Genomic DNA, 13,118 nt, shown 5'->3' with positions numbered 1-13,118 from the left:
GTGCTGCACTTGAATGGAAATCAACAATTCAATTTTATAAAGACTTTAAAGGTCAAACAGAAATTAGTAACAAATCTGAATTGGACTTTGAAGACCTGGAGTATCCAGTTCTGGAGAATCAGTGGGCCAGGTGTTTTGAAGAATGAACTATACTAATGGTTTTAAAATGAAATTTTTTTTTCAGAAAATATAGTTTTGTGTTTATGAGACTGCTCAAAAGTGAAAGTTCTCATGTTGGCATTTTAAAAACCGGTTCTTTAACTCATATGATATGACCTAGCCTGGTTATAGCCTTGTTTTGGTTTCAGATCACTATACAAGTCAATACAATTCTGGGAAGAAATATTATAGGTAAGGCCTTTAATGTGATGTTGAATTATATTTTCTAAAATATGGAATTTGTTATTTCATCAACACATTTGACTCTGTTGATAGAGCCATGGCAAATTGGATCATTCTATATAACTAGAAAGGAATTTATTCTCCCGATTTTATGGAATGGAGCTGAGAGTGAGTTGACCATCTATTTTAAAAATGTCTCCTGTATTCTAAAAATGAAATAATGGTGTGATATGTTACTATATGGTCTATATTTAACAAGTCTTTTTGATGAGACAGTTTGGTCTAGTGGTGAAGGCACCAGGCTAGAAACCATGAGTTCAAGTCCTACCTTAATTATAAAAGCCAGCTGGGTGACTTTGGGTCAATCCCTCTCTTTCAGCCCAACTACCTCGCCGGGTTGTTGTTGTGGGGAAAATAGAAAGAGGAAGGCATGTTGGATATATTCGCTGCCTGGAGTTATTTGTGAGTATAATAATAAAGGCAGGATACAAATAAATAATAAGGCTAAGAATTAACTTTATATTGTTATCTGTAGCTTTGATAAGGTTCTTTTTCTGTTAATTTTGTTTTTCTTTTGCCACCTTAGTTTATTTTATCATGGAGAAAATCGATCTATGTCAGGGATAGTCTATGGTCCATGGTCTGTTAGAAACTGGGCCGCACAGCTGGAGGCGAACAGCTGGTGAGCAAAACTGTGCATGAGCAAGATCTAAGTCACACACTTCTCCTCCCCCCCCCCCCCGGCCATGGAAAAATTGTCTTCTATAAAACTGGTCCCTGGTGCCAAAAATGTTGGGGACCACTTATCTATATGGTCACTAAGAGTATACAACAACCTGATGGCACATAATCAATCAAAATTTTATTTTAATCACCATAATATGTCTAGACTTTCTTTCTTCACTGCATAATCACTGGTTTTTTTCTTCTGTCATTGTTGTCTTTGGTCTTTCGTATAACATTAAAATCTAAGCTCCTTGCTCTACTTTGCAGGATGGCTCCTTGTTTGAGGAGAAATAGCTCCTGCATCTTTTTCAGTACCAACCTTGGCATTAAATAAATAGGGAGCAAAACAGCGGACCTCCATATCTTTTTATCACAAATAACTGTTGCATTCCCTACTTTCCATTGTCTGTCCTAGCTACTTTACTGCTTTAAACAAAATTTTAGGCTGCAAATTTATCCAAGCTCATTTGGCTTATAAGCTTCACCTTCTCAGGGTTGCAAAATTGGCAGCTCCTGCATAGCGGTCTGAAAGCTCAGATCTTGCAACCGAATTTGGAATTAGGGCTATTGCAAAATGAAGGGGAAATTTTCATAGAAATTATCATATAACCCTTGGTTTTCAGGAATTGCTATGAATAACACAAAACATTCACCTACTCAGTGAGGATAACACTGGCTGTCAAAGCAGCACCCTCACTCTGCATTGTCTTGATAGTGTTGGCTATATACTGTCAAAACACGAACCAGCTTTTTATACAATTCCTGAATGGTTAGAATTGGTTCCAAGGGAAGCTTTGTTTCATGTGTTGGAAGGAGGGGGCAGAATTGTATGTGGATCAATTGATAATGAATAGCTTGGAAGTAAAGTTAAAGATAAAGAACACTTTATCTCATTAAGAGCATGCCTTTTCTCTCAAATCAAAATTAGATAGACATTCTGTGTGGCTTTCACTACTTTCCTCTCCTGGCTGAAAGCAACTTTTCACAAAGACTTTCCCTCCAACTTTTCACACAAAACTCCCTTTGTGAAGCATTACGGCATCTCTGCTTCTCGCCAGCAGAATGGCTGCATCCTTTCATTTGAGAAAGTGGGCTTCTGAGGAGTCTCAGAAGTCCATTCTCAGCTAAGCAAAGCACTAGTTCTCATTATGTAAAGCAAAGAAGAAATTCACATTACATAAAGTCCACAAGCCACTGTTTGGGTGGCACAATAAGGAGCCACAACCTTTATCACACACTACTTGAAGTGCTAAGTTTGATTAGTATTACGCTTAACAGATAGCAGAATAACAGAGTTGGAAGGGACCTTGGAGGTCTTCTATTCCAATCCCTGGTTCAAGCAGCAGAGCCTATTCCTATGGTTATAGGTATGAATACTGAACCTAAGATGTAAGATCTGCTATGCTATAGAGCAAGGGTCCCCAACCGTGGCAACTTTAAGACCTGGGGATCAACTCCCAGAATTCTGGCTGGGGAATTCTGGAAGTTGAAGTCCACAGATCTTAAAGTTGCCAAGGTTGGGGACCCCTGCTATAGAGACATCGCCCTCATAATAGCAAGGGATAATTAGGAGCCATAATAGTGGCTCTGAACCTACTTTCTTAAAGAAAAGGAGATCTCTTGACATGGATTAATACAGGGGTCCCCAATCCCTGGGCTGTGGCCCACTATTGGGCCATGGTCCATTCAGAACCGAGCTGCAGAAGCAATGCACATGTGCACAGTTCCACTTGCATGGGCAGCAGGGAGGCGAGTGCATGCACAGCTTCATTTGTGTGAGTGATGGGCACATGGAACCATCCCCTCTCTTTCCCCCCCCCCAAGCCATCTGCAAAGCTGGAAAGGTTGAAGACCGCTGGATTAACAGATAACAAAGAAACAGATTCATTAAGGGGGTCCTTTCTGCTGCCTGCCAATATGTAGCAGCCTCCCTTACCCAACCAAGCCTTTTGACTGGGGTTAAACATCATAGTTCATCACCTTCTGATGCACAAACAAAATGCCTATTTGTGGCTATCCTCTCACAAAGCTGGTTGGATCCAGCCAGGGTCTAGTCAATGAACAAATTGCAACCATTTCAAGGAACAACCTTTGGTGACCTGACCATTCTTTGCTTCGATCCCAGCATGACTACTTTTCAAAAGCCTCCCACCCTCCCCGGGAGCCAGTCCAGTCCTGGGGCAGCCGACAAGCATGTCAAAGTCACGTTTTCCATGCAGAAGGGTTAATTGTTCACATCTCACTGCTTGGGCTTTGCAGGTGGCTTCACGCCGCTTGAAAGAGTTTGACCGTATTCTGTGGTTGCCAGGCCTGCCGAGACAACAATCAATCATAAGTAGTTCAGGAAGGGAACTTGGCAGGAAGGAAGCAAAGCAGACCCAGCTGACCTCTCTCAGGTCACAATCTCACTGCTTCTTGTCAAAAGCGGACAGGTGAGCTTTCATCCTGCTTGAGCCACTGCAGGTGAAAGCATAGACAGACATGTCCCATTATCCCAATCGCCACGGGAAATGTCCCATAGAAATAAGGTGGTTATTCTGCTTCAGTGGGCAAGGTTATAACGGTGTCATCTGTCTACAATTAGCTGAGTTGGTGGCACACAAATGACATTTCTCATTTTTCAAGCCCTCTCCTTTTGTTCAATGGGAAGGTGAGGAGGGACATTTGTAAAGATATGAATCTTCTTTGCTTAATGACTGCAGGATTAAGAGGTTCCTTTAACTATGCTTCTAAGGCTTAATTCAAGCAGAACGTTTGACATGGACCACAAACTAGAATGCCAATTCATGAAAATTTAATCAAGAAAGAGACTCTGACCATTGAGTGGTTGGATTCACCTAACAGACTCACTTTAGCTTTGCATCCTATGCAAAACTGGACTCTGTGGTTACAACTCGATTAATCCAGAAAACAGGGTGAGCATAGCAAACTCTGGTGCATTTAACCATGGGTAAGCATTTCATACAGGAAAAGAATAATTGCTCCAAACAAAATCAGTACTCACACATTTTGCATTTCAGAGCAGGTCTTTCAGATTAAGGATTGTAGCTTTCTGGCTTAGTTCATAGTTTTTATTTTGTCCAAGAGATATATATGATGTATGGAGCTCCCCCATTATTTTACAGTAACTCAATTCTAGTTAATTCACTGACGAAGTCCACATTTTACCCTAAGCCAGCATTTCTCAGCATTGGCAACTTTAAGATGTATGGATTTCAACTCCCAGAATTTCCTAGCCAGCATGCCCTAAGCTATAATGTTGTTTACTTGTTTTAGTTTATGATCCCATGGTTGGTGACTTAGCATTATATGTGAACTATTGCACATGCAATAAACTTTGATTACAACATGCTATGACTTAGCATGAACTATGAAACCAACTGTTTTAGAACCAAACAAAGATCTGAAATTAGGACTCCCTACTCATGGTCTCAGATGCCAAGTGCTATTCCATATATTGTTACCTAAAATAGTTTTTAAAAATAAGTAGAGCTAATTACAGTAATATAACATAGAATAATGATAGCTAAGAGGCAGGTTTAATTTTCTCCAACAAGAATGGTGAAGTCTTCCTCTTGTTTTCCAGGAGCTACAAGCTCTCATCAGTCAGACATCAAAACTGCAGTTGGAGGGTATAAAAAGGACTCATAACCAAACCATCAATGACATAAACCATGAGGAACAGCAGCTCTCCAAGACAGGGTAGCTCCTTCCATCATGTCCTTCCTGAGCCTACACTGCCTATCTCAGCCCAATTTCCCAAACAAGGAGGAGGAGGAGGAGGAGGAGGAGGAGGAGGAGGAGGAGGAAAGAAAATGCAATAGAATCTAGGATTTATCATGAGTCGTCCTGCTGACTCACGACTGGTGGATGTTGTGCACTCCCACAGAGCTGCCTGATGTTGAGACGTGTCGTGAGCGAGCAGAAAAAATTCTGTCAGTTGCTTGCAGAATAATGCAAACTTCTCTGCTGGCATCCTTGGGCACTGTGCCAAGGAAATAAATAGGAACCATGCCATAGCAAGACAACCAAACTGCTTTTGAGAGGAGAACTGCAGAAGAGGATAGCAACTTTTAGGCACAAAGGTAATGCATTTTTAGGCGATGCAGTGGTGTAGTGATTAAGACCCTGGGTTTTCCCACCAGAAGGTCAGCAGTTCGAGACCCATGCACTGCATGACGGGGTGAGCTCCTGTCCCTGCCTCAGCTCGTGCCAACCTAGCAGTTCAAAAGCATGCAAATGCAAGTAGATAAATAGGTACCACTTCAGTGGGAAGGTAACAGCATTCCATGCGCCTTGGCATATAGTCATGCTGGCCATATAACCACAAAGCCCATCTTTGGACAACTCTGGCTCCCTCAGCTAAGAAACAGAGATGAGCACTGCCCTCTAGAGTCAGAAACAACTGGACAGGGGAAACCTTTTCCTTTAATGTATTTTTACACACTATAATTTCCAAGAAGAGTCAGTTACAAAGAAGCAGCAAAATTAAGGCATAAATCCTGATGTTGGGTCTAGGTCCAAGAGAGATTCACAGTTCCATGTCTTTTCCTCCATCCCATCTTCAGACCTTGTGCTAGAGAATGACAAATCACAGCACCGTGTCTAGATCTCATCATGGAGACTGGCGGATTGATTGAGGCCACAACTCCAAAGTTACCCATAAGAGTGCTCTCAAAATCTTAAATGTGTCCATTAGTCTCCAAAAATTGGGGATCCTTGCACTGAGCTAGGTTGAACACCTTACAACCCTGCAGGGATCATAAATCTTTCCAGATTCTATGGAGATTTTAAGATGGTACCCATCAATAAGGAAAACTGCAATAATAAAGGTATTTTAAAATGTCCATCATTTTTTGATTAAATCAGGGTTCACGAAAGTGACAGTCATGTTCCTTTGAAAAGGCAATAGGAGAAAGTGATATAAAAATAAAAAGAACAGCCATTGGGACACGTGTCCCTATTCTGTGATAACAAAGCAAGCAAAGTGGAAATATCTCTAAAACACCCAACAGAATGAAAGGGAATTATAAACCTGGCTTAGGAAATAAGAAATTTTGGAGTAATATTGGCAGTATTGGCAGGATTTTGCATTCCTCTTCCCATCAATCTTTATTTAATTTGAATTTGTTTAAAAATTCTTTGAAAGGAGAAAGGAGTTTGGTGTTCTTGTACTTGTTTGTCCACCGGCGGGCAAGGGATACATGTTAATATCTTGTCTTTCACTGTACAATTATTTTTCTGACAATCTCCCTGGTTTCTCCAGATAAGATAAATCTCCATCTGAACTTGGTAAGAAAATTCAAGTTAAGAAAACTAATTTAACATTTTCCCTAAAAGTGCATCTCAGAAATTTCATTTCAGCTGTAGGCTAATTCTCCCAAAAACCCATGACTTAGATTATTATGAAAGAATAGCAGTACATAAGAAAACTCGTAAGAAAGGAACTTGAATTGAATAGCTGATAGGAAAGATGTATCTTAACATAAGAAACACAACATGCCCTATTTGATTAAGCCTGATTGAAGTGTAATCAATGGAGATATCAAGTGGTTGTCCACTCCAACCCCATTTCTTGTCAGTGCTGAAACAGAACAAAAAAAGGCAAATCAATCTATTCCCAGTCCAAACCATTCATTTATTCATAAATCTGTTCCATCCTATGTGCACTTTAATTGCTGGTAGTAAAAAGATATTATTTCAATATTTTGAACAGCACTCAATATATTTTTTAATGCATTTGGATGCAGAACTTGGAATTGGCCAAAATCTCCACCACCAAAACTTGGGGAAGGGTGACCTCCAGAACATTCATTCAGGTGAGCATATTGGTTCATACTGAAAAGCACAATGATCAGATACTCAAACTGTTATGTATTGAGGTTAATTACTTGGAAACTGTTGGAAATGGTCAAACGGCTACACCTGTTAAAGCTCCAGACTGACTATCTACATGTTAATTAGCTTGTCTTTAAGCGGGAAAGACTGCTTCAATTCTAGTGGCTGCTGCCTAGTGGTGAGCTGTATAAATACTGGTCAAGCAGCAGTTAGGGCTGCTTCTGTTGTTAACTGAATAAAGAGTTGTTGTTTGCACCATTTGCCTCATCAATGCCTCACCAAACTTGAAACATAACAGTGGCAATGAGGGTGGGATGTGCTGCGAAGAAAGAAAGAGCCAGAAGTCACTAGGGGTAAGACCAGGCCTCAGCGCCCCGGTAGGAACGATGTTTCCTCCTCTGCCTGCCAGCAAGCAACGCTGGAGGCCAACGCCCTGATGGACCCATCCCCAGGACCAACAACAGAAGCCTTAGCAGCACAAGGCATTGCGAGGTCAGAGACAACTCATCATGGCCAACCTTGGAAAATTGTCAGACTTCAGCATGTCGCATCCCGAGAGGTGGAGCTCTTACATTTTGTGAGTGGAGAACTACCTAACCAAGTTAGCAAAGACGGCTTAAAGGCTGCAACGCTGCTGTGCTTGTGTGGCCAGGCAACATTCGATATTGCCGAAAACCTGGTTGCACCAGCCACGCTTGAATCGGTTGCCTACGCTGAGCTCAAGAAAATGCTCAAGGAACATTTTGAGCCAAAGCTCTCAGTCATTGCCTGGAGACACACCTTCGAACAAAGGGAGCAGCAACCAGGCCAGTCTGCTGCTGAGTTCATAGCCACTCTTCGACAGGCGTCCCGGCTCTGCAATTTCACAGACCTCGAAGAGAGACTGAGAGACCGTTTGGTGTGCAGGTTGAGGAACAGGGACCTTCAGCAGAAGTTGTTCGCGAAAGAGTCCTTGTCATTCCAAGACACTCTAAAGGAGATTATGGCTGAAGAAGCCACAGGGGGAGCCATAAAAGCCTTACGGCCCTCCAAGAACGCTCCCTGCCCAGAAGCTGTCCACCACGAGGACGCATAAAGAGGCGAGGCCTCCGACATAGACAATGAAATTGATCTGCTGCAGAAGCCACCAGCAAGGGTTCAGCGGCCACTCAACAAGGAAGTTCCCTTCACTTGATGTATGGGCTGTGGAGACGTTCGGAGTGCAGGTTCCACAAAGCAATGTGCCGGGCATGCAGCAAACAAGACCACATTGCCACCATCTGTAAAGGTCGCCAGAGGAACAGTCCACAAGGAGAATTTCCCAGGAAAGATACCGGGGCCCCAGGGCAACACAGAGTTGGTTTTTGTGTCAGCAGGAGGAGCGTGTTTAGAACAGGTGCCCATCGCCCAATGAAGGAAAAGCTGAGACTCAAAATCAAACTTCACGGAGTCCCATGCAACATGGAACTAGACACAGGGTCAGTCCTGTCTATAATTTCCCAAGGAACTTTTAACCATATTTGCAGTCGCAGCGGCAAACGAGTTAAACTCAAGCCGTCGAATCTCCCATTAACTGATTTCCAAAACTCCCGCATAGCGGTTAAAGGAGAAGCCACACTCAAAGTGCACTTCAAACTACTACTATGTCGTAGTAGTTGAGGGCCATCACACAAGCCTCATCGGGCTATACTGGTTTGATGCATTGGGCATCCATGTGACTGGCATACACAGAACGCAAACAGCGGACCTGTCATTAGTTTGCCAAGAGTTTGCTGATGTGTTTAGCCATGACTTAGGGAAGTACAAGGGTCCTCCAATTACCCTCCACCTTGATCCTACCATAACCCCAGTAAGGATCAAGCCTCGTAGAGTGTCGTGATTCTGTGCCAGCCTGTATTCCCAACAGCTGAGTCTGAGGAATCTGAGGAGGAGGTGGAGGAGGCATTTGAAGGGCCATCAGGGTCAGAGGGAGGCTCTGATAAATTACAAGACTCACGGCTTGATGAAGAGCCTGGGCCCTCCAGTCGTGTTCCTGATGAAGCTCAGCTGTGTGAGGGGACTGAGTCAGACTCAGACGACTCACACCTGATGGACTTTCTAATTGATGCTCGCACACGCAGGCAATTAGCAAGAGTAAATCAGCAGCAGTCAATGGGACAACTCCAGAGAAAACGAAGAAGGCATTGAGAGGCAACGCCTTGGAACTGCTGTATAAAAAGAGGAGGTGTGGGTGGTGCTGGTTGCTGAAGGCAACCATTTGTAAGAACTTCCAGGGATCATGGTCTGTTTGTTTTACCGATGAATGTCTTGTTTAACTCCTGCTGTTTGCTTTTTTAATCAATTATCTGTTGGAAAAGTATTCTGTTGTTTTTGTTTTTGAGAAAACTTATCAGGACTGTTTTTGAAATAAAAAGGGGTTGGTTTTCCCAGCCTACTGTTAAAGAGGGGTTTGTTTTTGTGACACAACAAAGATGGACGTAGGCTGGGACAGAACAGAGAGTGCCTTTTGCCCTCAAACCCAAAATCGATGCAGAGCTGGACAAGCTCGTGCAACAAGGAGTGTTGCAGCCAGTAATTGCAGCAGGTGGGAGACTCCCATAGTTACGCCACTTAAGGCCAACGGTGAGGTGTGCATATGCGCGAATTATAAGTGCACTATTAATAGAGTGCTTCAACAACATTCATATCTGGTGCCTGTAGTCAGCCACATTTTGGCGTCACCACAGGGAGGTTGCATATTCGCCAAATTGGATTTGGCTCAAGCCTACCAGCAACTGCCTGTGGATGATGCCACGGCAGAAGCTCAAACTATAGTTACCCACAGGGGAGCTTTCAGGGTGAAGCACCTACAATTCGGGGTCAGTGTCGTCCCAGAACTTTTCCAGGGCATGATGGAGCACACGCTCAAAGGTATTCTAGGCATGTGTCCATATTTCAATGACGTCTTCATAGCTGGGGAGTCAGTAGAGAAATTGGCAGAATGGCTCAGGGCTGTCCTTCAGTGTTTCCGTGAAGCGGGCCTGAAACTGAAATGGGAGAAATGTAAAATTGGGGTAGCTTTGACCGAATTCATCGGTTTCCACATAGATGCCGCAGGCATTCACCTGGCTGAATCCAAGCTTCAAGCAATTCAGCAGGCTCCACACCCTAAGACAAAGGGGGAGCTCCAGGCATTTTTAGGCCTGCTCAGTTTTTATCATGCCTTCCTCCTGAACAAGGCCACAGTGGCAAAGCTGTTACACCGGCTCTTGGACAAACATACACAGTGGCAGTGGACCAGCATCCACGAGAAAGGTTTTTCAGCAGTCAAATCACTGCTGTCTTCAAACTCGGTTCTGGTGCATTTCAATGAACAGCTACCCATTTGCATTGCCTGTAATGCATCTCCGTATGGGGTAGGGGCTGTGTTGAGCCATTTAATGGCTGACAGGAGCCAAGCTCCCATAGCTTATTATTCAAGAACTCTGTCCTTGGCAGAACGCAACTATGCCCAAATAGATAAAGAGGCATTGGCCAGTATGGCTGGTGTCAAGAAATTTCATGACTATTTGTATGGTCGTCCATTTACGGTCTTTATGGACCACAAGCCACTTCTGGGTCTGTTCACAACGGGCAAACAAACACCTCAGATTCTATCTCCTAGGATGCTGAAGTGGTCCATTTTTCTCTCAGCTTATAGTTACAGTCTGATTCACAAACTGGACAGGGAAATGGGCCACGCGGATGGCCTTAGTAGGCTGCCCCTGCCGCAATTAGAGCCAGACCCCGCTCCAGCTGCTCGCATCCTGGCTATCCAGGAATTGCTTAATGCAAGGGACATGGCTGCCGAAATAGCTTCGGACAAGACGCTGAGCCACGTGTTGAATTGGGTGCTCACAGGATGGCCGGACTTGAGTCCGGGGCCTAATTTTCAGAGCTTCTCGAGGAGGAAGGACGAGCTATCAGCCCACAAAGTCTGCATTTTGTGGGGAAGTCGGGTCATAGTTTCACACTTTTTAAGGCCCAGGGTACTAGAGTCTCTGCATGAGGGACATCCAGGAATAGTCTGGATGAAGGCACTCGGTGGCCAGGGTTATATAAAGATATTGAGGCCCAAGTACACAGCTGCTACATTTGCCAGCAATCCCGGCCAGAAATGCTGCAAGCCCCCATCCATCGATGGGAAACCACACAAGCCCAGTGGTCAAGAATCCACATCGATTTTGCAGGCCCCTTTCAGGGACAGCTGTTCCTCATTGTGGTGGACAGTCACTCTAAGTGGTTAGAGGTCGCACCTGTCCCAACTATGACTACTGCCAGGACCATCCAGGAACTGTGCAGGATCTTTGCCACACACGGGTTACCCGACGTGATAGTCTCAGACAATGAGTCTCAATTTACCGCTGCAGAATTCCAGTCCTTTTTAAGGCCTAACATGATCAGGCACACCACTTTGGCCCCTTTTCACCCAGCCTCTAACGGCCAAGCGGAACGCATGGTCCGAACGACTAAAGAATCCTTAAAAAGGATCGTAACCAGCAACTGGCAGCATAGACTAGCAGACTTCTTACTCTGCTAATACATGATTCCCTGCACTTCCACGGGCAGAAACCCAGAAGAATTAAGATGGGGCCATCGCTTAATCACTAAGCTGGATCGTCTGCATCCATACCGAGTTGCATCAGAATCAGCACAGCCAATGCCACCGAGGAGATTGCAAGTTGGCGACCAGGTTTGGGCTCGGAACTACGGGCAAGGGGCACTGTGGGTGGTAACTGTGGTTGGTAAGGTGTCAGGGCCACTCTCTTATGAAATGGTCCTGGAAGACGGTCGTGTGCTACGAAGGCACATTGACCAGCTGCGCAGGAGGCTAGCGAACCAGCCGCTGGCTCAGGACTCTCGCAAAAGCCAAATCCAGGGGGAGCCCGACAGCAGCCGTGCATTGGAGTCTTTGAGCGAGGGTGAGACTCCCAGGGAAGGGGCACTAGCAGACAGTGAGTTGGCCCCAAACACAGAGACTGCACCCACTGAGCAATCCTGGCAGTTGGCTCCGATTTCCAGCCTGGTGGAAACCATTCCACCTATGGACACTTGCTCCGGTCTACCCGGACAAACCAGCCACAGAGACTCAGGTCTACCCAGCCTGGCAGGCAAGCTAGTAGACCGGGGGCTTACGGCAGTGCCGAGATGCTGGGAACAGTCAAGAAGGCCACCAAAATATTTATAGGACTATGTTCAGTATTTGTCATTATGAACTATCTAGGGGAAAGGGGTGTTATGTATTGAGGTTAATTACTTGGAAACTGTTAGAAACGGTCAAACGGCTGCACCTGTTAAAGCTCCAGACTGACTGTCTACATGTTAATTAGCTTGTCTTTAAGCGGGAAAGACTGCTTCAGTTCTATTGGCTGCCACCTAGTGGTGAGCTGTATAAATACTGGTTAAGCAGCAGTTAGGGCTGATTCTGTTGTTAACTGAATAAAGAGTTGTTGTTTGCACCATTCGCCTCACCAAACCTGAAACATAACACAAACCTAAAGGCTTCTGGAGCCCAAATCAGCCATTCTGCATCCAGGGAGTGAGAGATTGCTTTAACTTTGGTGCTTAATGTAGAGTTAAGTAAGAGAAGAACTTCACTTAACAGTTGTTAAAGGAAGAAGATGCACAGTGGCTTCCCAAGGCAGCCAAAATAACTGCTTCTGTTCCCCAAACTGGGTTAACTCTAATGCATTTTTAATAAAGCCAGGGAGGATATTTTGCACAGGCTCCATTTATGGTTTGAGGACCTGCTGGTGATGTGTTAATAGCTCTGGGGGAAGCGTAAAGGGAAGGGGAAGAAGGACTTGATGGCTGTTGCAGAGGGATTAGGGAGCAAAGGAGAAATGTGTGTGGCCCTTTCTTTGGAAAAAGCTACATGGAGCTACTTTGATTAGATAAAAATGGAAGCAGAGCCAAGAAAATCCTGGGGGGGGGGGAAGAGAAAAAGTAACCTGCCAGGAAAACATGGGCGTCCACAGTCCCTAATATGCCTCTAGACACTGTCTTTGATGGCTCCTCCCACTTTAGGTTCTAACAACTAAAGAAAGCATACAAACAGAAAGCTGACAAGTTGCAAAACAAAGCAAGGATCTCTAACAAAGGCCTTCCTGGAGACATGTGTGATCTCAGGTAGCCACAGAGAGACATAAATGGAATTAATTTTCCCTTGAGGAGCACCCGGAGGCTTCAACTGGTCCAGAATGCGGCCGCGCGGG

Source organism: Protobothrops mucrosquamatus, unplaced genomic scaffold (assembly GCF_001527695.2).
Source record: "Protobothrops mucrosquamatus isolate PMUCROS unplaced genomic scaffold, P.Mucros_1.0 scaffold468, whole genome shotgun sequence".
Classification (NCBI taxonomy): domain Eukaryota; kingdom Metazoa; phylum Chordata; class Lepidosauria; order Squamata; family Viperidae; genus Protobothrops; species Protobothrops mucrosquamatus.
This window is presented reverse-complemented; position numbering follows the sequence as displayed.